Genomic DNA, 24,369 nt, shown 5'->3' with positions numbered 1-24,369 from the left:
GCCGTGCAATTCCAGAACCCTGGGACTTACGAGCCCCAGGAACGCAGTGCCTGGATTTAGACTCGTATGGGCCCCAGACCCCCACACGGGGAGTCCCTGAAAAGAGCGGGAACCCCAAAGGGGCCTAGTCAGTCACCACATGCTCAGCAGCCCAAAGACCACACGCGCAACATTCACACACACACACAGCCGTGCACAACCGGGCATGTACTCTCACACTCACGCACAGCATTTACTCACACATGCTTAGCGTTTACTCACACCAACCCAAACGTGGACTTCACACACTCACCGTATTCACACAGACACACACTCACACACGAGCACGCGCGCGTGCGCCAATGCAGAGCCTCCATCTGGAGGCCTGTAGAAAAGTCCCTGCGAGGCTGCCTCCCAGAATCTTCCAGCCAACATCCCAGAGCCCCTGGAACCTCTGTCTGCTCCTTCTTCCGCACCACAGCCCTGCAGATGAGAGACGACAGCCCGCCCACCCCGGAGCCTCATCTGCCCCAGGCCTCTTGTCACCAGCTCCCTCAACCACTCCCTGGGCGACAATTTCTAGATCATCTGCTCCTTGGGACCCATCCCCCGTCAGACTTATGTCTGCCCACTTTCCCCTGCAAGGGCCGAACCAAAAAACCCAGAGTAGAGCAGAGAGGGCACCTGCCTGATCCTGCAGTGGGGCCCTCTCTCGATGCAGCCTGGGAGCCCCAGAGCCTGACTGGCAACCCAGTCAGACAGGGGCATCTCTGGTGCATGTGGTCCACTGGTCTCCTCAGATTTTCTTCAGGGGAACCGCGGCCAAGGCAAGTCTCCTCTAGCCTAAAGACGAATGGCTCCAGGATGGCCCCCAAGTGCACGACCTGACACGGAACTTGCTCTGGTCTGGCCAGCTGAGCCTGCACACGCCACAATCATGTTGGTCCCGTCACCAAAATCAACAGCTGGGCCTCTTAGCTCTGCGGCGTTCAATGAACTGAATCAGACTGCCCTCCCATGGGCAGCTAACAAGAGTTATAGCCAACGTTGTTTGTTGAGCACTTACTGTATGCCAGGCACCCGGTTACGATCCAGCGAGGTAAGTGTTTTTGCTCTCTCCACTAGCTAGGTAAGGAAACTGAGGCACAGAGTTTAAGGGATGTCCCCAGGGTCAAGAGCTACTGAGTGAAAGAGCTAGGATTTGGATCTGGAAGGCCCAAATCCATGTTACCAGTAAAAGGTCATCCAGGCAGGCCAGGCAGTGGACAGGACGTAGCAGCCTGCCAACGTCCCCCCCCACTACCTGTCCACACGTCTGTCACTAGACACTGTCACTTGTTTGTCAGCTATCAGCCTTATGGCAAGTGCCAGCAAGTGAAGCTGTATTTGAATCTCCATCCGTGTGTTTGAACATTTCCCAGCAGGCGACTCTGCTGATCATTTTTTACTCCTTCTGCAGTAATTAGGGCCTTGGGTCTTACTTCAGCTAAAAAAACGAGGGTGAATGTGGTCCCTGGAGACAGGGAGGCTGTTCTAGTAGGAAGAGCACTGGATCAGGAGTGTCAGGACCCAGGTTCGGGTCCCAGCTCTACTCTTGTTACAACACACAGTCTCCCCAAGCTTCATTTCCTCTTGTATAAAATGCAAAACGTGATTCCTTCTCTACCTCACTAAAGGGACAGCAAATGGGGAAGGAGGACAGTGTGTGGCCCCACGCTAGGCAGAGCAGAGACACTCCTAAGCCTCACAAAAACCCTTTAAGGTGATAGGTACTGTCCCACTTGTACAAGAAGCTGATTCCCCCGTAATGCTAAGTGCCTTGCCCCTCTGGGCCAACCCCATGACTGTGAACTTGCTCGTGTCTCTCCCCCTTCGCGCCCGCCCCCACCCGAAGACAAGAGTCGAGTGATCCAGGGAGGAGGCCTAAGTCCCTGGACCGACAGAGAGCTGCCTATGGCCCTCACTGCTCATCAGGGTCAGCAGTCAGTGGCAAGGAGAGAGAAAAGCCTGATATTCTTCTTAAAATGCATCACCATCAGTGGAGACGCCTGGGTGGCTCGGTCGATTAAGCGTCCAACTCTTGATCTTGTCGTGATCTCACGGTTCATGAGGTCGAGCCCCACATCAGGCTCTGCACTGACAGCGTGGAGCCTGCTTGGGATTCTCTTTCTCCCTCTCTCTCTGCCCCTCCACTGCGTGAGCTCTCTCTCTCTCTCTCTCTCTCAAAATAAATAAACTTTAACAAATGCATCATCAGTGAGACCATCATGGCCAGAGTGCAGGAAAAGGGGGAGCTGGCAGAGGCAGGGCATCTGCGATGAAGGGAGAAGGTCCGTGAGGCAGGTTCAGGTCTGTGCCAAATTCCAGCCCCAAAAGACCATGGCCTCCATCCTGGAGAAACTACTTCCCTCTTATCCTCTCCTGCCCAACGAGCCTCTGAAGCCCCCCACACTTGTTCAAGGACATCCAAACACCTTGTGCTTTCAAGCCCTCCACAATCTGCACCGCCTATGTACCAAACACAGCCTTGTTCTCCCCTCCAAGGGCACAAGAGAAACCCAGGCCCTGTAGCCATATGCCCACACAGCACCTGGCACAGGGGAGGCCCCAGGCCCCCTCTCGGGGGCACAGAAGCTCCAAGAGGGCAGGTTTTGTCTGCTCCCTTTTGTTCACTGCTAGGTCCCCCAGTAACCAGAACAGGTTTTGGCACATAGTAGGTGCTTAATAAATACAAGAGAGAAAAGGAAATCCGATTTGTTTTCTTCCTGCCTTGCATGGGCAGCCGTGAGGAAGAGAGACTCAGCCCACATCTTCCTGGATATCAGGATCCACAGGCCCACGGACCTACAGACCCATGAGTCCAAAAATCCACATATCCACAGGTTCACAGACACATACACCCACAGGTTTACGGATCCTCGGACCCATGGACCTACAGCCCCACAGCCCCACACACACACACGCAGTTACCAAGATCCATAGACCACGGATCACGGAGCATGAACACAGACCCCACACCCGCACCTCCCTGGACTGTGGGCGCAAGGGTTGAGGGCACAAGGCAAGAACAGATCTTGGGAACATGTGTGTGGAAGAAAACATTCTGCAGAAAAGAAGTGGAGGGAGGGAAGGGGTCTGAAAGGAGCAGTGGGGGAGGGAGGACAAGAAAGGAAACAGGAAGGAGGACAAGAGATGGAGAAGAGGGAAGGAGGACCGTGCGGCCCGGTGGGGTCTCCCTGGACCCCCACACCCAGCCTGGCATCCCATCTTTCCAGACATGGCGTTTGAGCACCCTGAGCTGGGGGCTGGGCACTCAGAGAACAAGGCAGCGGAGGGGAGCCTCACAAGAGCCTGTTTGTTACCTTGGAAAGCACTCAGAAGCTGCCTGGGGGCGGGAGCCCTTCCAGGGTGGGGGAGAGCCGAGTGGTATCCAGAAACAGACTTTCCTGGGAGGGCTGAGGCCCAGGGGAGTCCCACTTGGGGTGTGAGGTGAGGGTGGCAGAAACGGCAGCGCAGGGGGCATGACGAAGGGGACTGGGAGAGTCACAGGTAGCGACGCCCAGCGCTAAGGGTGTGGCGCTGGGTCCAGGACACAGAGGAGCTACGATCACAGCGGTCCCTAAGACGCCTTGGCTGTGGGCTGTCCGGGGGAGGCCATCTGGCGCCGGTGACAGTGAGAGAAGAGCCGTTCTCACAGCAACCTCTGCCCCCCCACCTCCGCACCCAAGGTCAAGGGGAGTCAGGGCACAGGGACTCAGGAACTGCTGCGTGATGCCCCCTGGTGGGCCTAGAAGACACCCTCTCAGAAGCACCCCGAATGAGGTGGACAGGAAAGAGATTGGGGGGGTGGTACTTCTGCCAGGCCTGCAGCCCCTCCCCAGAGCTGACCCTCCTGGTGCCCAGGGGCAGGGCTGGGTTGCTCTGAGCAGCTGGGGAGGGAGGGCAGCACCTCCAGGGCGCACGGGGCTTCATGAATTTGGTGTCAGACCAGCTCAGCCCCACCCCCCCCAGGACGTGCTCCTCCCTCCTCCCTTTCCTCCCCACCCCCCCCCCCCACTGCAGCCTCAGAATTGGTCCCCACTAAGTGTCGCCCTACCCTGTCACCCACTGGCATCCCCTCCCTCTGGCTCAGCCTTGACGGTAGAGGCAGCAAGGGAGGTAGCTAGACTCCCCACCCTGTCCCCAGCCCAGCCCAGGTCCTGGAGTCTGAACAAAAAGTTTATCCTGAAGGGTGGACAAGAGTTTCCAGAGCCAGTCCTTGGTGCTGAGGGGAAATACTGATCCAAGAGGTGACCTGACAGCGTGAGCAGGGCACGAGGACTGCAGTCTTGGGAAGCAGGCCTGATCTCCTCAGCCAGACCCTTTCCCACGGGCCCAGCCCATGGACACCACATCCCTGTCTGCACGGCATCCTAGATCCCAGGTGGTGGCCGTTATCTGCCGGGCAAATCCTCAGGGCGGTGGGAGATGGAAGGATAGACTGGGTCCCTGCTCAGACCACCCTGAGCACTCCAGCCTTAGGACATTCCTCACATGGCGTGTCAGACCCCATCACACCATAGAGGCAAGAGACGCAAGCAAGCTTTCTCGCTCTCAATCTCTCTCTCTCTCTCACACACACACACACACACACACACACACACACCTAGACCAAGAACCCAGACTCCCAGGGCCAGAATCTAGCTCAGGGGTCTCCCCACATGCCAACCTAACCCACAGCTCAGAACCCCCAGGACCCTGAAGGAAGAGAAAGACACAAGCAGAGCAGCTGACTGATGCCTCAGCCTGGGCCCATCTGAAAGCCCCCTCCCCCAGGCATCATGCCCCCCCAGGAGGCCTTCCCACCCCCTGCCAAGGCCTCTTGGCCCCCACATCCTCCACACACACCAGCCAGCAGACAATTAAAACCCAATCATCATAAACACTCATTATATAACCAGCCCCAACCTGCTGAGGATTCCTTTTACCCCCAAGAGTCCCCGCTCCAACCCCTGGCCTGGCTTCATGCAATGAAGCCTTGAGTAGCCCCCTGGGGGGGTGCTGCCGTGGGAGGGGGCCCACTACCACCTTGGCCTCCAGGAAAGTTAACGCCTGCCTGGGATTCCCCCATTCAATCCCCCTCCTGCTACTCTCCCTCTGCCAATACTCCCAGCTCAGCCCTCTGGACACTGACACCAGCTCTGGTCCAGCTGGTTGCAGAGCCGCAGCGACCGAGGGGCCGCGGGACAGACAGACACAGACCGCCGCCACCCCCCACCCCCAACCCCGCGGCCGGCAGCCTGACTTGTTGAATAAATTTCTGCAGCGCTGGCTCAGCCGGCTTCAGCATTGGCACCGAGAGAACTTTCGTGGCCTTGGAGAAGGAACCGGTCAAAGTTTCCCGTCCTTCCTCCCAAGGCACCTGCCCGAAAGCACGGGATGGGGGCCGACCTGATGGGCACGCGTGTGTCGGGGGGGGGGGGGGACCGGTCCCCAGAAATAAACAAACGCCTCAGTAAAGAAAGCACCCGACGCGCCAAGAAACTGGCCTCGGAGCGGAGCCCTCCCTCCCTTCCCCCCACCCCCACCTACCTTGGCATGGACTTGGCAGGGCAGCGGGGGGTCGTCCAGGTTAGAGGCGCGGGGACGCCGCGTGCCCCCCCGAAGCCGGAATTCGAGGGGGACCCCCGGCCCCGCCAGCCGCTCCCCCCCACCCCGCCAATTCAGGATCAGCTGAGCCCCTGGGGCGCGAGGGGCGGCGGGCGGTGGGCGGCGGGCCCCGGGGCCCGGGCCATGGCGGGAGGAGACGGCGCGCGGCGGGAGGGGCGGCGAGGAGCCGGCAGCGCGGACGAGCGGCGGACCGCGCCGGAGTTGGAGCGCGCGGCGGGCGGCGGGGCGGGCGAGAGCGCGGCGCTCCGGGGCCGGGGCCGGGGCCGGGGGCGCCGCGGGGACCGAGCGGCGGGCAAGTGCCCGGGGAGGATCGCGGCGGCGGCGGCGGCGGCGGCGCGGGGTCCGGGCTCGTCCGTCGCCCGCCTCGGCTCGGCTCGCGCCTCCGGCCCCGGGCTCGAGGCGCGGGGTCTGCGCGCGGCGGGGGCTGCGGAGGAGCCCGAGCGCCCGGCGGTGCGGGGACGTGCGGCGGCGGCGAGACCGAGCCGCGCCGCGTGCGAGGCAAAGCCGTCCTTATACTGACACCAAATGTCTTCGGGGAAAGCTGCAGGCGCGGGACGCTGGAGGGGGGAGGCGTGGAGGCGACAGACAGACTCCCGGCGGCGGCTCGGTGAGCTCCCACCCCTCCCCGGAGGGGCAGGACGCCCCGAGCCTGGCGGCCACCCCCTTAAAATTCGGGGTCGTGCCTGGGGGGAGGGTCCTATCATGGGGGCTGCGTCATGCGTAAAAAGGGAGGGACCCCATTACTGACCACCCTCGTGTCCCAGGTGCCTGCTTGGCCACGTAACACTTCGGATTCTCACCGAGATACTGGGAGATTGGGGTAGAGGGGCGCCCCCACCGCCCAAGAGAGGCGCTGCCCATCTGAAGCCACCGGTTCTTAAATGGTGGAGCAGGCGACGATTCAACTCCAAAGGTGGCTCCTCTGCCCGGCCAGCTTCCCGCTTCTCATCCACATCCGCGCTTCCTTCCAACCTTCAGGGCTTGACTGAAAGGCCACCGCCTCCAGGAAGGCTTCTGAGAGGGCTCCGAAGTAGAACAGACGCTTTTTTCTCCAGCTACCAATGCCCCTAGCCTCTCCACTTCCCCTGGGCAGCCTGGGCCACAGGAGCCTGAGGGATGAGAGGCTCTCAACTCAGCCCTCTCCACCCCTACCTCCTCTCCTTGGAAAATGGGGGCTCAGGGAGGGGAGATGGTTCCTGCACTGGGCTGAGCCTGGGGATGGTTGCAGGTACTGAGGCCTGTCCTGGGGCCATCTGCTCTGCAGATGGGCAGAGCTGTGGAGGAAGGAGCACTCATGTTTGATCCTGGTTCTGTGGCTTCCAGCCTGAGGACCTTGGGCAAGTCCTTTAAAGTCTCTGAGCCTCAGATTCCTCATCTGTGAAATGGAAATAAAAGTTCACACCTTGCAGAATGAGAACAGTCTAGAAAGGGCTTAGCACCATCGTGCCTGGCAAATAGTAGGTGCTCAACAAATATTCAACCCTTCCTACCCTTAAATCTGTCCAGGGAGGGGCACCTGGGTGGCTCAGTCGCTTAAGCATCCGCCTTCGGCTCAGGTCACGATCCCGTGGTTCAAGAGTTCAAGTCCCACGTCCGGCTCTGTGCTGACAACTCAGAGCCTGGAGCTGCTTCAGATTCTGTGTCTCCCTCTCTCTCTCTGTCTCTCTGCCCCTCCCCTGCTCATGTTCTGTCTCTCTCTCTCAAAAATAAATAAATATTAAATACAAAAAAAATCTGTCCAGGGAGACAAGACAAACCTTTGTCACCAGGCCACAATGAAAGGTCATGTAAGCACACCTAGGCTAGGAGGTATCTCGAGATATGAAGTAAGCTGGCCACCAGGTGTCCATTTGTGGAGCGGGTTTATTTCAGAAGGGAGTGGGCTTCAGATCAGGAGTTTTCAACGGACGGCCTCACCAAAGGCAAGAGGCCCGCACCTCGCTTTAAATGCTCCTGTGGGATTGAGATAAGAGGAGAGGTGATGGGTGGAGAAATGGCCTCGAGGAGGAAGACAGGACATAAGCCAAGGCATGGAGGCAGAAATAAGGTGGCTGGGGCAGGCACTCCATGCCCTGACCGGCTGCGGGCTCAGCTGGAAAGCCCCAGGCCCAGGAGAGTGACAGCAATCAGACAGGAAGTCAGGGAGAAGCCACCAGACACTGCTCACTTTCTCTCCGGTGTCCTCTGGCAACATTTTCATGAAGTTCAAAAGACTGGACAGGACCTTGAGAAGCCACCAGATAGCAAATTCTCAGGACCGGGTCTTTTCGGCTCCAAAGCGGCCGCCCGGCCCCTGTTTGCATCCCTGGGGTGACGCCGACCTCACCACTCCTCTGGGCTGCTGTTTTGCTCTCTGAGCATCTCTGATCATTCAAAGTTCTTTTTCATACGTAAGCAGAAATTTGCCTCCCTCCACGGTTCTAGTGCATTCCCCATCCCAGCAGGACTAATTGCCCCCTCCCCAGCCACCCTCAAGCATCCACACTGGCGAGAGGTACTGTTTATGTCCACCCTCAATACTTTGTGCTTTCATTACCCATTCTTCCTTTCTTCTGCCCTAAGCACAGGGGTGGGCTCTGTGCACAGGGAGGCCGCAGAGGGTCATAGAAGAAGTGGGGATACGGGGCGACCCTTGAACCTACTGGGGGATGGGGTTGCAACTCCAGGTCTCAGCAAGAGGCAAGGCTGCGGCAGTCCCTCCCAGAGGCCCTCGCTGGCTGCGGGAGCTTCATTTATTCATTATTGCTATTTATATTGTGCCTGGTATTTGCAGAAGGCTGCAGCAGCCGCACACAGTCATTAGGCCCTGCCATGCCCTGGGAACGGGGGCCTACCAGCAGGTAAGTGAGATGGACCCTGGCCTGGAGTCCCCTCGGTACACCTGCCTGAGCTGACAGCCGGGCCAGTCTCCCTCTCCACTCCCCCAGGAACCAAAGCCCAACCAGGCCCCCCACTCCCTACTCCCAGAGCATCCCAGGCTCACTCCTGTCCCCTAGAGAACTTTCTAGCAATTGAAGTGGCTAGAAGGGTAAGGAGAATCTATTAATGGGGATAAGCAAGCTGGGGCTGAAGGAAACTGGGGCGGAATTCCTGCTCCAGGACATGAGACGGAGTCCCTTCCAGAACTAAAGATCCTAAACACACAGAGATAAAGATTCCGATACCCTCGAAATCCACACTGATTTATTTCTCAAACACAAAGCGTTTATCTGCGCCAGGCCCTCATTTAAGCCCTTGACAAATATTAACACATTTAATCCTTTCCACAATCTTGTAAATCGTCACTACCGTTTTACAGAGGAGGAGCCGTTGGCACAGAGAAGTTAGGTAACTTGCTCAAGATCACACAGCTAATAAATGGCAAAGCTGGTATTTGAATTCAGGGCGTCTGGCTCCGGAATCTGTGCTCTTAACTAGGATTCTGGATTCCGAGATTCAAAAACTCTAAGAGTTAAAGTTTCCAGGATCCCACACTGGCAAAGTGGCCCCCACCTACCAGAGCAGAACCTGGCCCATGATACCCTCACACAGGCCGCCCTGTCCCCCTTTAGAACACATTCCCCCTGGGGCATAGGAAGGGACTGCTCTCAGCGCCAAGCAGCATCCTGAACACCTAAGAATCAGGCCCCAGGAGCAGCCCACTGTGATAGGAAAAAACCAATGGCCGAAAATGAACTTCAACATCCCGAAACCCTTCATTAAGCATCTACTGGGTACCAGGCCTCTGCCAGGGCCAGAGCATGTTATGCGATGAAAGGTCTGGAAATGCTGTGGGTGACACAGGGAGGGATTTGGAGGGTGGGCCAAGAGGATACAGAGGAATGGGTTCCGAGAGGCCAAGGTGCCCTCCAAGCCCAGTTTAGGGGTTGAGGCTGGATCAGTAGAGGAAGTTTCAGAGAGAAAGTGTGGAGCGTGAAGGGAGAGAAAAGGAGGGACAGCAAAACGGAGGAGACAGGGTCACGTGGAGGGGGAGCACCCCCAGAGAGTCATGGAGGACCCAATGTGAGTAGCTTGTGTGGCTGTGGCACCGGTTCCCCTCCCTCTGCAAGTCTCCTGGAAAGTCAGCTAGATGCACACGGGCCTCGTGCAAGTGCACATCTGGTGTGTGGATGTCAAGTCGGAGCTGACATGGCTGACCAGGCCTGGGACCAGCCAATCCATCCCCCAACTGGACTAAGCTGGCGGGAGGTCAAAGCCAGAGAGGACCAGGAGGATGCTAGCATCCTCCACCCTCCCTGGGGTCACTGTGGCCACAGGACTCCTGCCCAGGCAGGAAGGGTGAGGTTGTGGCATTCTACCTAGATAAGGAGCAGGGGGATCCCTCCTCCCCACTGACAGGTGCCCATTTACTCCGTTAGCCCACTTAACCCTGGCAACAGTTCTGGGTGAGAGGTATCATGAAGCTCACTTTATAGATGGAAGAACGCAAATCCGGAGAAATTAAGTAAATCATCCAGGGTCACGCAGCTAATGAGCGGCAGAAGCAGGATTCCACGCCAGAGTGAGCGTGTGTGTATGTGTGTGTGTGAGACAGAGACAGAGACAGAGGTCTTTCTCCCACCTGCCCAGGAAGGAGGCTGGAGACAGAGGGAGAAGGGACAGATTACAGGATCCTCAGGTTCCTGCCGGGCGGCAAGTCCCTGACTCTCAGCCAAAGGCGGCCACTGACACCCTAGAAGCTTCTGGATGGGGGTTGAAGAATCAAGTCCGAGTGCATCTGGAAAGGACTCGATACCGCAGCAGCCTACAACCAGCAAGGGTGAGGACGCAGCGGCGGTGGGTTTATTCCAGCGCGAACGCAGACAGAAGAGCAGCAGGGAACTGCCCACACCCAACCCCAGACAGAGGCACCAGGAGCCCCCCTCACACCCGACTGGTGCTCGACCAGTGGCACGTCATCTCCTTCCTGCCTCACAACATCCGGCAGGCACAACCTGGCATGCAGTAGGTGTTCAGTATTTGCTGAGTGCACTTCTTGAAAGCCAGTGGCCTGAGCAGTCATTTCCATTTCCGGATCCATCTTACTGATGAAATTGAGGTCCTGAGAGGCGATGCGGCATGCCATCGGTTGCCCTGGGTGTTTACTCAGTGATACTTATAGACCACCTACTATGTGCCAGGGGCTAGATATACAGCGATGACAAAACCCAGCCCGGTGGGGGACAGCCATGTTCAGAGAGCCAGGGTAAGTGGAGTAGAAGAGGAAACCATTGTTCCTGGGAGAAGGCTTCACACAGTAGCCCTTGTGAACTTGACTCTGTGAAGGCTTAGAGGGACTTGGGGAGTGTGCAGGTAAGAGCTTTTCTGCCAAAGCATGGCAGGAAGGTCATTCCAGGCAGGGGTAACAGCAGGAGCAAAGGCCTGGGGGTATGAAGGTGCAAGGCTTGTGTGGGAACAACAGGAAGTCCCAGCCTCTGAATGCCAGGCTGAGGGAGGTGTGAGTGGGGAGGGGCAAGGTCGGGTTTGGGGAGGCCCTGCTGGGTGCTGTGTGAGCTGAATGCGGAGGGCAAGATGAGGCCCTGAGGCCTGCACCAGCCTGGGCCGTATTGCTCACAGGAGGGACGAGACAGATTTTGAGGGATGTTTCAGAGGGCAGAGGAGCAGGACTGGAAGCTTAAGGAGGGAGGGAGGGAGGGTACTGGTTTCTGGTCCTTCCCTGGGTGGACGGTGGTGCCTGATATCTCCCCCAGCCTGGCTCCCAGAAACTCCCCAGTCTGGGAAGGCAGAAGGTGCGGTGGGGATGAGACAGGCACCGAGAGGGAGAGGCGGCGAATCAGGGAGGTGTGGAAGCTGGAGACAGAGGACAGGGGCAGAGATGCGAAGGAAGCCTAAGGGAGGGGTGAGGGAGGGGAGGAATGGAGAGAAATCAGCACAGCTGGGGGGCATCCCTGCCCTCTACCTCTGTGGGTGTCTTTCTCCTTCCTGGTTCTCCTGGTAGCTCCCTTCCTCCTTGGCTGTTTCTCTGTCTTCCCCTTTCTCTGTCTCCATCTCTCTTCCTCTGTCCCCCTCCTCGCTCTCATTTCTCCTCTCTGTGACTCCCTGTCTCCTGGTGTGTCTGGCTCCCTTGCTGTCTGTTTGTCCTGCTCCCTGTCCTCAGGCTCTGTGCGCGTGTGCTCTCACACATGCACGTGCGCGTGTGCTCTCACGCCCTCTCCCTCTCTGCAGCTCCTGCTGCTTGGAGAAAGAATAATAGAGGAGGCAACTCTTCCTTTTATCCTCGACTGGACAAAGGCAGGCGCCCCAGCAGTCCAGCCTCAGGAAGTCGCCTTCAATGTCACCATCAAGGAGAGATGAGTGGGGGTTGTGCAGGTGGGAGCTGGCTCTGGGCCGGAGAGGCCGGCCCAGGTTGGCTTTGGCCCCTACCCTACAACCTTCTGACCCCTGGTGGCTCAGGACGGGCATTTTAGGGAGCAGGCTGGCTTTGCCCAGGGGCAGGGGGCTGCTCCTCAGCCTCCCAGAGGCCCTGAAATTCCACCATCAGGGCTATAGTCCCTTTCAGGGTTTGATCTTTGTTAAAACTGGAATCCACCCCCTCCCAGACCCCCAGGAAGGACCACGGAGCTAGTTCCCCAGCTGTGAGGCCTACTCTGTGCCTTCGCCAACTCTGGCTTTTAGAGAATAATCCCTAGCCCTGCCCTCTGTTTGGCAGTAGTCCTAGGGCAGGGAAGGGGCAGGGGGTGGTAGAAAGAGCCAAAATCAAATGTCTCCACCTAAAGAGCGCCTCCGAATCCTCAAGCCCAGCTCAGACATCTCCTCTTCTGGGATCACACCAGGCCGGGTCAGGGGTCCCCCACTCCCACCCAGTCTTGATGGGCTACCTCTCTGTTCTGCCCCTGCCAGGCTGGGAGCCGGGCAAAGAGTGCGGCACAGTGTTAAGTATCAGAGGTCTGCTAAAAGAATGAACGAACGAATGAACGAAAGAACGAACGAATGAATGAATGATGATCACATAGGAGGATATGACAGGCCATCTTTGTCTCTTCAGCAGCTCCTTCTGAGTGTCCAACTGTGTGTCAGGCACAGTTCTAGGCCCTGGGGGTACAGCAGTACATAAAATGAAGCCCTTGCCCTCATGGAGCTTACACTGGAGTGGGTGAGTCAGAAAATACATAAGATAAATACATGAAATACATAGGACATCAGATGATGATCAATGTATACAGAAAAAATAAAGCAGGGGAGACTGATGGAGAATGAGGATGTTGGGTCATCTGAAGAAGAGCAGATCACCCTGGCTGCCCTGATAGAGAACGTACCAGGAGTGGTGCTGTTCATCAGTCCCCACCCACCCTGGGGCCAAAGGACTGATGCTTTCTCAGCCCATTCCTTGGTCCCTGATGCAAAGTCTGGGCCCACCGCCTCAGCTGACGGCCCAGACACTTGTCCATTCTGGGAGAGCAGAACCTGGGCTAAAACAGCCCAAGCTCTTGGCACCTCGCTCCTCCCCTGCTCTCCATCTCTCATCCTTCCTCTCCTGCACATCCCCGGGGCACACACACTCACACACGCACTATTCCCTTGTGTAAATTCTTTCCAGGAATCCCCATGTTGAAGGCAGAGACACAGACCACGGTGAGGGTGTTAGACCCCCAGAGGAATGGAGGAGGCAAATCCACACCTCGGCAGAGTTCTGGGGAGGCTTCCTGCAGAGAGCAGCTTTCAAGATGTGTCTTGAAGGTGGGAGCGGACATCCACTAATTAAGATGGGGGAACACTCCCATTGGGGGGTATCCAGCCTCCAGTTCTGCCTGAACATCAGTATAAATTATAAATACACAGTTGGAGACACAGCATCAGCCCCACTGAGGCTGGAAAGCATACACCTAACAGAGAGGCCTTGGGTCTGACCACCATGTCCTCACCAGCATTGACCTGCACCTCTGCACACAATTCCCTTGCTCCCTGTCTCCCGCCTCCCCCCCCCACCCCCCCACCCCCCCTACCCCCCGTGAGGTGAGCAGGGTCATCACGCTCCTCTGGCAGATGCAGAAGCATGGCCCAGAGAGACCGAGAGACTGGCCCAAGGTCACACAGCAGAAAGTGGCAGGGCCCAAGAGCCAAGCTTGGGTCCACTCTCGGATAGCCTGCAGCTTGCAGCTGCCTTGCTAGCAGTCTCTAGGGGCCAGAGATCCCCCTGCCTGCCAAACCCCCGGAGGAAACTGAGGAAGGGGTTCTCCACTGCTTAACCCAGAGTATTTACTTCTGGGGCACAGAGCTGCCCTTCCCCCAAAAGAGAAGAAACACAGAGAGACACAGACACACAGTCCTCACATTCCCATGTATGCGCTCACACAGACACAAAATGACACATTCACACAGATTCACAAACACCACAGACACCCTCACACGTACACCCAAACAGATATCATTTTTGTTAAATACACCCTCACACCAAGACACAAATTCACACAGACACAGGCACACCCCCTCTCAAGTACATACAGACACATGCATGTTGTTATCACTAGGTTCAAACAAAGTGCAAGTTCAAAGACACCCTTTTCCCAAATGCACTCAGGAAGAGGGAAGGACACACTGAAGAGTGAGAGAGACAGAGGAAAAAGAAAGAGGAGAAGAATACAAATGGGGGCGGAAATCAAGGAAAAGAGGGAGAGCACACAAGGGGAAGGGCAGATCAGGGAGAAATGGAGTTTAGAGCATCCAGGAAAGACTTAGGGAGAAAGGTGGGAGGGGAGAGGGGAGAGGTGGGAAGAAGTGATAAGGAGATAAGGAGGCAGTAAGGGGATGGAGTGAGGAAGGGAGGGGAGAGGGGAAGGGGAGAAGGGCCGGGAGAGGGGGAGGGGAGGGGGAGGGGGGAGAGGGGAGAGAGCCTGTGATTGGAGCCTAACTTTAGCTGCAGCAGCACTGATGACTCACGCTTGGGGGGGAGCATTGAGTCCGCTCCAGGTTTCTGTTTATATACCTCGATGAGCTAAATATACAGGCTAAGGGGTTCTTCTGTTCTAGTCCAGCAGCTCCTCTGCGTTTCTCCCTCTGCCCTCGCCTCCCCTCCCCAGCACACACACAAACACCATTGGAGCCCCCCCTCCCTCTCCCAAGCCAGCCTGGTCCTGTCTGTGTTCTCCTGCAGCAGCCAGCACACATCCTGCATCCTGCCCTTGCCTACAGCTCTCCCCACCAGGGGAGTGGCTGCCAAGAGCTGACCAGGGGGTTTGGCTCCAAGCTCAGAAATGACATGGTCCAAACAGCCCCTTTCTGAAGCCAGGAGGTCAGGTGGGAGGGGCGGGAACACTTGCCCAAGGTCACACAGTGTGCAAGTAGATGAGCCACACCAGATCCTCCTGTGACTGCCAGGCCAGAAACTCCCCGAGGAGTCAGGGGTGAGGGCCTGGGGTGGTGGGGCTGAGTGCCCAGGGACAGGCAGGCTGGGGGCTGGAGAAGGGAGAGTGGGGCAGGGAGGGAGGGAGAGCACACCCAAGACCTGCAGGGCAAGGAAGAAATGGAACCTGGTGTGTGTGCTGGGGGAGGACTGGGAACAGGGTGGTCAAGGCTTTGGGGAACAAAGGAGAGAGAGAGTTCCTTTGGAAAAATAATCTCTGGGCACGAAGGGAGCTACTCTGACAACATCAGCCCCCCAACCTAGCTCCCTGCACCCGACCTTCTGAGTCAGCATTCAAGGCCACCCACCCAGCCCCGTCAAAAGCCGAAAGAGTCACCTCCTACTGAGCCTGTCATGTGTCGCTGTCCGCGGTGCTGAACCTCCCATCTCCTCTCCCCCAGCCTGGATTGTGTCCACTCCCACCCAGACTTCTCCCAGCTGCCCTGTAGGGTTGGAAGGGGAGGTGATGGTGGACAGGAAGGGGAGAAGGGACTGTGAGAGAAGTGGCCCCCGCCAGAGGTTTGCAGGGAGGGAGAGCGATTTCTTCTTTGACATCATTCTCAAATAACCACAGTGACCAAGAACACTGGAAACGAAGATGGCTGACAAAACGAGGAACCGAGGCGGAGTGAGATGTCTGCAAGTCTGGGCAAGTGTTGACACGCACAAACGAATCCAAGCCAGAGGGCGGAAACTGGGCAGGCTGGGAGTCACATCCTCAGCAGAGTTGAACCAAAGCATTTCTAGTTTTCCTGTGTTTTCATTATCCGTCTTAGTGAAAAGGCTGTGAGTTTTCACACTGTCAGAACAAACGGCTGTGACTTCCGTTTCCCAAGGTGCCTGGATGTTTCATGGACTCCTCACAGCTACATCACATTTCTGACAATGTTGAAATTTTTGTTTTCCTCTGGGAACATGGAAGAGCTCTAACCCTCTCCCTCCCCATCACATGCCAGGCAAGGAGCCTAGTTCCCTGGCACACACCTGCCCCACCCCCAATGTTCCAGTTACACTTGCCCCATCCCAACACTGTCTCCTGCCTCTAAGCCTTTGCACATACTCTTTCCCCCCACCTGAAGTGCCTTTCTTTCCCCCACTTTCTCCTTGTAGACCCAACTCCTCTGCCTCCCCAGTGGATACTACAGGGCAGGAAGTATCACACTCATCTCAGTATCCCCAGCAGCTAGCTCCCCAGAGACTGTCATACCCATTTACTTTGTTCCCTTTCCTTCTATATGAGGGAGCTGAGCCTAAGAAATTTCTGGCTAAATACCCTAGGACTGGTGGGGAGGGCTGCACAATTACTCCGTGAGCAAGCAGTGTGGTGCAGGTCTTCAAAGGGAGAGGGCTCCAATTTCTTAGATAGAAACTTACTACCTAAAGCAGCCTTAAAGACAGTTTAATAAAATCTTCCCTTCCCACTTGGCTTCATTTTTCGGATGAGAACACTGAGGCTGAAAGAGGAAGAGGAACACTGAGGCTGAAAGACGACCTCTGTGCTAGGTTGTCCAAAGAGACAGGGGACATCCTGAAGCTTACTGGGACTGTAGGGAACTCCTTCTGAGTCGGAACAAGTGGGGAAGAGGCCAGCTCTCTCTCCTGGGCCTCCAGGCCCCGCCTTGGCCACACACACCCCTCAGGAGAGAATCTTTGAGCCCTGGCAGAAAGATGGCCCCGCCTCCCCTCCTCCATCACCCCACCTCCTAGAGGATCCCAGCCTTCAAATAATGAACAATTCCTAATTTAATTACATCTTTAATTCATTTGCGTCTCTGAGGAGATCTGAGCTGGAGTCTTGAGGAAATGTTCAGTAATTCCCAAGAGGGAGGGAGGATTTCCTTTCCTGTTTCAGAGAAAGAAGAAGGAGAAGCCAGGGTCCCATTTTCCTTTGGGGCTGTATGTGCCCCCTACTTTCCATGCAGAGAATCCTTCACACTTGGGCTTTAGGACAAGCAGTATGCTGGGCAGAGGTCAGGCAACTTCCCTGGAGGAAGGAAGGGGCAGAGGGGAAAGCCCCCTGCCCGGGTACTTTAAAAGACAGTCCTCATACACAGAGCCAGGGAGTTGGTTCTGGATTGCCATGTACTGGAGTATCATAATTATTGCGATCATCTCTTGAGGGTCTTTTCTTGTCAGACACTTTATCTGACTTAACTTTAAGCTCACAGTTTTACCTTCTGCATTTTGCGAAAGAGGAAATAAAGGTTCAAAGGAGAGGAAATGACTTGCTCAAGGCCACAACGTAGATAAGAGGGATGACCAGGACTCAATAGTGCTCTGTCTGGCTTAAAGCTCCTGCCCACAAGCCCCAACCCCATAGGGGTCTCTAACACACACACGCATGCACACACACATACCTCTGACAAAGAACCCTAGGGGGTGTCTAATCCAAGAATGCTGACATGCCAGGGATGAAACTTCTGGAAATGTTTGGGAAATCTTCTGCATATGTGCAAATTTCCTCAACGAATAATAATCATCGTACCAGTAGCAAACACAGAGTCTCTGTTATATGCTAGGTGCTCTTCTAAGCACTTTTACACATTAACTTGTTTCATTTTCCCAACAGCTCTAGACCCATTTTCCAGATGCAGAGACTAAAGCACTGAGAGACAAGTAACCTGGCCAAAGGTCATGCAGGGAGGAAGGAGTAGGTTCTCAAAATCCTGCAAAGTAAGGCTTATAACCCTGAATCTAAAGATCAGGAAACATGGGGTGCCTGGGTGGCTCAGTCGGTTAAGTGTCCAATTTTGGCTCAGGTCGTGATCTCACGGTTCGTGGGTTCGAGCCCCATGTTGGGCTCTATGCTGACAGCTCCGAGCCTGGAGCCTGCTTCAGATTCTCCGTCACCCTCTCTCTCTGCCCCTCCCCCACTCATAGTCTGTGTCTGTCTCTCTCTCTCTCAAAAATAAATATTAAAAAAAGAATAATAATAAAGGTCAGGAAACAGGATCAAAAAGAGTAGCCCCCCACCCAAAACACAGAGGAAATGACATGGCTTGAACTCACAGCCAGGTCTGACCCCCAAGTCCCAGCCTCTCCACTGCACTGTGTAAGTAGGGATCCCATTTTCCATATTTCTCAAATGGGTCTGACACCTGTGTCACAGATTAAGTGTGAGGACCAATGCCAACTGGAAAAGCACTCTGTAAATGAACGGGCCCCAAAAACATGGTAGCTACATTCATAAAGCACTTAGAATGTGTTCAGTTAACCTTCACAGCAACATACAGGGTTGGCATTATCGTAAAGCACGTATGATGAGGAAACTAAGGCACAGAGAGTTTAAGTAACTTGTCCAAGCTCACACAGCCCATACAGGGGGGAAGGGGGCCAGGATCTGAACCCAGGCAGTTGGCTCCAGAGTCATGCCCTTCACCACCACATTCTGCTCCCTCCCCCAAGGAGTACCAGGGAAGAGGTGGGAGGCAATGGAGCAAGCAGGCCTGGGGAGACACAGGAGGAGGTCATCTGGCAGAGAAGGGAGGGCAGAGTCAGAAAAAGGGGTGATCCTGGGACCAGACCTAGGGTGGAGTCACAGGCCAGCCCCCTACTCCCAGGACTCATGGGGTCCGTGAGCTTGTCTGTGCAGAAGCCATGGGGCTCCAAGCACACTATCGGTTTGTATGAGGAAGGAGGGTTGTTGCCAACCCAGGGGCAGGCAGAGGAGGCGTGGAGGCCCCATGTGGACTACCGGCTATGCAGGAAAAACTACCCTCCACTGTCTGCTCCCCAACTGGGCCTCCCAGCAACTCCTGCCGCTAGGACCTAGGACGCATCTGAAGGAGGTGAGCCTGGTGGCAGAGGGGAGGCGGTGTTGGGGAGGACTGGGAGCGTGGTCCTGGGGGTGGAGAGGTGGGAGAGTCTGAGAGTGATTTCGAAGTTTGAATCTACAGGACAGATGACTCCTCTCATGTAGGTTACAGGAAAAGGGGAGGATGGCACCCCAGTTTCCTGCTGGGGTGAGACAGAAGAAAGGGGAGAAGGAGCAGGTTTGGGGGAGGAGAGCAGGCTCCATTTGGGACACGTGGAGGCTGAGAGGTCTGTGGGGCATTCAAGAGTAGGAGGAAGTGCCCAGGAGGCCACGGAGAGCCTGGGGAGCTCTGAGCTCACAGGGAAGCTAGACAGCCTCGGATGGCTCAACCATGGCGAGTGGATTCACCAGTCAGTCCTCCTCGTGCCTGTTGCTCAGGAAAGGAGTTGAGTCCAGCTGCCAGGATGCATTAGGACATTTCCTGCTGGCGTCCACCCTGCCAGCGCCCCAGCAAGGCAGGCGGGGGGGGGCGCCGTTCTAGGACTCCTTCTTGGTGCGAGGCTGCCAAGGTCCACTGTCCTCAGACCAGGCTGTGCCTCCCTCTGGGCAATTCTGGGGATGTGAACTCGAGCACAGAATCTGGCAGACAACCCAGCTTCAGAGAGAACTTCCCAAATCTGAGGGCTATCTTGCTAGGGAACACTCTTCCCACTCAAGAGCAAGCTCCCCGGGACAGGTTACAGCCAGACAACTGAGACTGAGCCTTTCAGTCCCTCTTCCTGTCCTGGAGTCTGTGGCCACCTTGAGTCGGCTCCCCTACATGCCCCTGCAGGCTTTCCGACCTCTCACACACACTGCCACCCTGCTGCTCCGCTTTGTGCCTCAAACCTCGCCCAGGCTGAATTCCCTGAAGATCTTTGGCATGGAGTGGGTGCTCAATAATGACTATTTACCTAAACAAATGGTTTGACATTCACTCATTCATTCAACAAACATCCGGCTCGTACCTGCTAAGTGGCGGAAACCATTGGAGGCTCTGCAGCTATAGGTGACAACAGGGTATATAGAAGCCCTGAAGTCCCTACACTGTGATTAAGAACACAAATAAGAATAAGAAGTAAAACATTCGGTAGCCAGAAAGTGCAAAGTGCTGCGGAGAAAAGCAGCAAGGAAGGAGCGGGAGGGGTGGTGGCTGTAACTTAAATCTGTGGAGTGATTACTGCCCCAGGCCCAAGACTCCAGACCTAACCAGAGCATCGGCCCACAGAATCCCCACAACAATCCTTGAAGGTGGGTGCTGTTATGCTTTCCATTTTGCAGATGAGGAAACTGAGGCACAGGCAAGGGCAAGTCTCTGGCCTCTAGTCCCAGCTGGCTCTGAAGCAGACCATGTGGCCCCACAGGCGGAGCTGGAAGCCACCATGGTAACTGGGGTGGGGTGGGGGTTGTCCAGCCAAGCTGAAGGCCCAAGGCTCCCCATGCCGTCGGGCAAGACAGCATCACCGGGGCGTGACTGGTGCAGTCACACAGAGTCCCCCTCCAACCCTCTCGCACACAGAAAGGTTGCATTGCTTGGTTTACTGCTTGGCTGTTATTGTTTTAATAACTTTTGAACGAGAGGCCCCTCATTTTTATTTCGCACTGGGCTCCACGAAGATGTAGCCAGTCCTGCCCTCCTCCTTCCCCTCCTCTCTTCCTCCTGCCTGCCAGCCCTCATCACACCAACTCAGGGGTCACTGTTGGCCAGGCTTCCCACCAGACTCCTTGATGGTGGGGACAGAGGAATGCTTCTCTGCGTCTCTAAAGACCAGCACGGGGCAGGCACAGGGCAAAGACTCGGGGAGCACCGGCTGGGCTGGACCGGCTGGGGTGGGATGGACCAACCTGGCCCGTCTTGAGTACAGTCTCTAACTTTGCTTCCTCCTCTGACATCCTGCCATCCCCCTCTGACTTCATGCTGACTCCTGGTCCAGGGCTCCTCACCCAGATGTGGCCTCTCAGGACACACCAGTCAGGGGCTCAGATCCAGAGAAGTGACTACCACCTGCCCAGCCCCTGTCCCCCTGCACCCTCAACTCCACCTGTGTGGGCTGAACAGATTCAGACATTTTCATGCTTTCTCTGGGTTGGCAAAGGAGGCTTAAAAGGGGCTGACTGTCCTGGGCGGCCAGCAAGGACAGCAGAGGTGGGAAGAAAGCCCCGGCCTCTGACCCTTGCTCTTCTCTCTGCACCTCCCACAAGTCATCTTGGGACCCTCAGGTTTCCTCCTCTGTGGTTGACAAAGCCCCAGGAACCTGGCCAAAGGCTCAGCACACCCACAGGCCTCAAGCTCGTGGCCTTGGAAGTAGAGGGGCCAAGGCCCAGGCCCCAAGGTCCTCTTCATTCTTTAAGCCTAGACCTCAGGGACCGACTGGGGTTTTCACGAGGGAGCAGACACAGGACCCTGAAGCCATGACAAAGCCTCCTCTTCCTGATTCTGCTTCCATGCCCGCCCCTTACAGACACAGGTCATCCCAGAGCCTCAGCTCAACCTCCTGGGAGGTCCTGGGGGAACTCTTAGGAGAGGAACCAAGAGGTGTATTCGTCAGGGTATCCTAGACCATGCTGCTGTAACAAATAGATCCTACGCGATCTCAGAACTTTAACAGAATGGTAGTTTATTGCTTATATGTGCCATAGTCCAACTGGATAGTGCCCTGCCACCCACAGCACACTGTACCAAGGTGATGGGAGCAAGAAAAATGAGCTGGAGACCGCAAGGGATGCCTTCGAGAGCCAAGCCAGGCCCAGAGTGGCGTCATCCCCTCCACCAACATTTCATCAGCCAGAACTGGCCCTGCCTAATTGCAAGAGAAGCCACGGCAGAAGCGGGGGAGATGGTGTAAACACACAGCACTCTCCTGTCATGATCCGTAAGAGAATTAATGCACCTTCTCTGGCCTCTTCTGGGCGCTGAGCCGCCATCTTGTTCAACAACTGGCCCCGCCAAGATCATCCCCTTCAGCCCCACCTTTGTTCTTGCTGGGGCGGGTTATCCCCGGCCTCATGCGAAGACCTCAAACTCAGTCATCAGACCCCTCACCACTCCCAGCCTTCCCCTCCTGGCACTTAGCATAAGGCCGCAATCCCCCAGAGGGTTAGGGGCTAAAAGGCTTGTGCAGAACAACCCATGCTCGTTCTCTGTCTCTCTGTCATAATTGTTCATTTATAATTTATATTCCCAGCTATTTCTAAAGAGGATTTCTTAAAACGTACAATAAGAGATCAGAAATAATTTAGGGAACGGAAGGGAGCTAAACGTACTAGAAAGTTAAAACGAACACTTATTACAGTTGAATAATATAGCAGCGTAAGACGATAATGTGACAAATAACATCGCAGCAAGGCAATAATCACACACTGCGATCTGAGCTTCTTAGCAGCAGAGGCAAAAAGAGAAACACCTTCCTCCTCCACACATTCGTCCCTTCCTGCTTCTTTTGCCAGCTCTCTTTTCCTTCCCTTCTTTATTGTCCCTTATTTTCAGATTCAGTCAGGGCAGAAAGACCCACACACACCCCTCACTGTTTAGGTATCCCTGTGTCCCTTGCAAGAAAAGAACAGCATCAAGTCACATGGCTACAGGATTAGTATCAGGGCAGCATCAGCCTGAAGAACTGAGCCTGGACAGCACTTGAAGGTCACCCCACACCATCTTTTGGCTCCTTGTTCACGGACGGAGCAGACGCTAGAACTCCAGGGCAGGGCACACCTAGAGCCACACGGGGAGGGGTCCAGTACCTTCATCAAGTACCCTGGAACTGCATCCGGAGGGCAGACCCCTTTCCCTGATGTCCTCCTACACAGTAATTTACTCAAACCCCAGGATTCACCCTGCAAGAGAAGATGATAATGGTAGACCCAATTCACAGATGGGGAAACTGAGGCCAAGAAAGGGAAATGATTTATGCAGTTACCCAGCTCCTCTACCCTGAAGACCTAGCCTCAGCATAGGAGACCCTCAAGCTGTGCATGAGATGCTGAGTTTGAGAGGGAGAGGAGGGGGGCCTCCAGGCCGGTACCAGCTTGGTCAGAAAGGATCTGGAGGTGGAGACCAGTTCCCCTCTCCCCCCAACCTCAGTCTTCAGTTGCCATGACAACAGGGCTTCCAATCCGGTGTTTCCTAGAAATTTGCATTTTAATGGAGATGGAATTAGAATTAAAAAGCTGAGGCTGGAAAGGACCGAACCCTCCCCATTCCCTGGGGAGCCAGAAACCACCCCCCACGCCCTGCCCTGACACTCCCTCCCACTATTTACCCACTGCGCACAGGGGGACCCTAAGCCCCGCCCCCCAGCAGAGAAGGGACTTACTCAAGGTCTCAGGGTATAGCCAAGTCCCAAGAGTCTGGGCTCCATTCATTCTGCCTCTGGGACTCCCCACCATCTGACTCTCTCTCTGCTAGGGAGTTCTCAGGGTACAAGTTGGCTAGGGGAGGGGTGTCGGCTTGGTGACAGCCACCCAAGTCCTCCCCTGAGTCTTCCAAGCTCATCCCTTCCTCTCCCTGTAACTTTGTTTTTTCCCTTTTAATGTTTTATTATTTATTTTTGAGAGAGAGAGACAGAATGTGAGCAGGGGAGGGACAGAGGGAGAGGGAGACACAGAATCCGAAGCAGGCTCCAGGCTCTGAGCTGTCAGCACAGAGCCCGACACAGGGCTTGAACCCACAAACCGTGAGATCATGACCTGAGCCGAAGTTGGACACTGAACCGACAGAGCCACCCAGGTGCCCCTCTACTAAGTTCTTAAAATCAGTCGTGCCAAAAATTTCATATTTTCAAATCACTGAAAAGAATCCACTCTGCCTCTGCCTGGACCCCGGGATGGGGCTAATGTCCCTGGGGCCTGTATCTGGGCCACCACCCTGAACCCTGAAAACCTTGGGGTCATAAAACCAAGGGGCATTTGCTAAGAGTGTAAAACGAATGTGTGAACATCACCCGGCCCCTCACTCACCAGGAACCACCTCCCTGTCTGCACACCACCAGGCTCCTAGGTTCAACAGACCTGTGAGGGAGGTACCATCAGTCCCCCCCAAAAAACCCCACGAAGCTCAGAGAAGTGACGTGGCCTTCCCAGGCCACACACTGGTAAGTGACAAAGGTTGCATTTGAGCAGGCTCCGGGCTCTTGAGCATTACTCTGTGTAGCGTCAAACCTCCCCTTGTGCTGATCACAAGAGCACAGAGGTCGGGTGGCTACATACACGTGCAGGCCCTACACACAGATGTGGGTACAGGTCCCACAAGCACCCTGCTGGCACCTAGGGCCATCATTTATTTACAAACATATGGCACTTACTCTGTGCCCAGTTTTCCTTCCTAAGCTCTTTGCACTCAGTCCTCACTGCAACCGTACTTACAAGGTAGGGACCGTTATTATATTCAATTCACAGATGAGGAAACCGAAGCACAGAGAGGTTAAGCGACTTACGCAAGGTCACACAGCTAGTGAGTGGGAAAGCCAGAATTTGAATCTGCACGGCCTGGCTCCCAAACTCAAGCTCCCTCCAGACCTCAGGACCCAGGAACCGGGAAGCTCTGAAGCCCTCCCCACTCTCAGCCCTGGGAGGCGGACTGGACAATACTTCTCAAAGCCCAATTCACAGA

At 55.7% G+C, this 24,369-nt stretch overlaps 1 protein-coding gene across 3 annotated transcripts in view; it reads right to left on the bottom strand.

The window, feature by feature from the left end:
* CACNA1I (calcium voltage-gated channel subunit alpha1 I) overlaps positions 1-24,369 on the bottom strand; it is a 134,847-nt gene that overhangs the window by 108,042 nt on the left and 2,436 nt on the right. The window contains exon 1 of one of the 3 annotated variants that reach the window (XM_053226825.1): positions 5,551-5,722. The exons of 1 other annotated variant lie outside the window; for it this stretch is intronic. The gene's annotated coding sequence lies outside the window, so the exon portion shown is untranslated. Of the gene's footprint in view, positions 1-5,550; positions 5,723-24,369 lie in introns of those variants that run through there. One more of the 3 variants, XM_053226823.1, reaches the window with a different exon arrangement.

The sequence above is a fragment of the Acinonyx jubatus genome, chromosome B4, assembly GCF_027475565.1.
Source record: "Acinonyx jubatus isolate Ajub_Pintada_27869175 chromosome B4, VMU_Ajub_asm_v1.0, whole genome shotgun sequence".
Taxonomy (NCBI): domain Eukaryota; kingdom Metazoa; phylum Chordata; class Mammalia; order Carnivora; family Felidae; genus Acinonyx; species Acinonyx jubatus.
The sequence above is the reverse complement of the archived record's forward strand: the minus strand, read 5'-3'. Positions and strand labels throughout refer to the sequence as shown.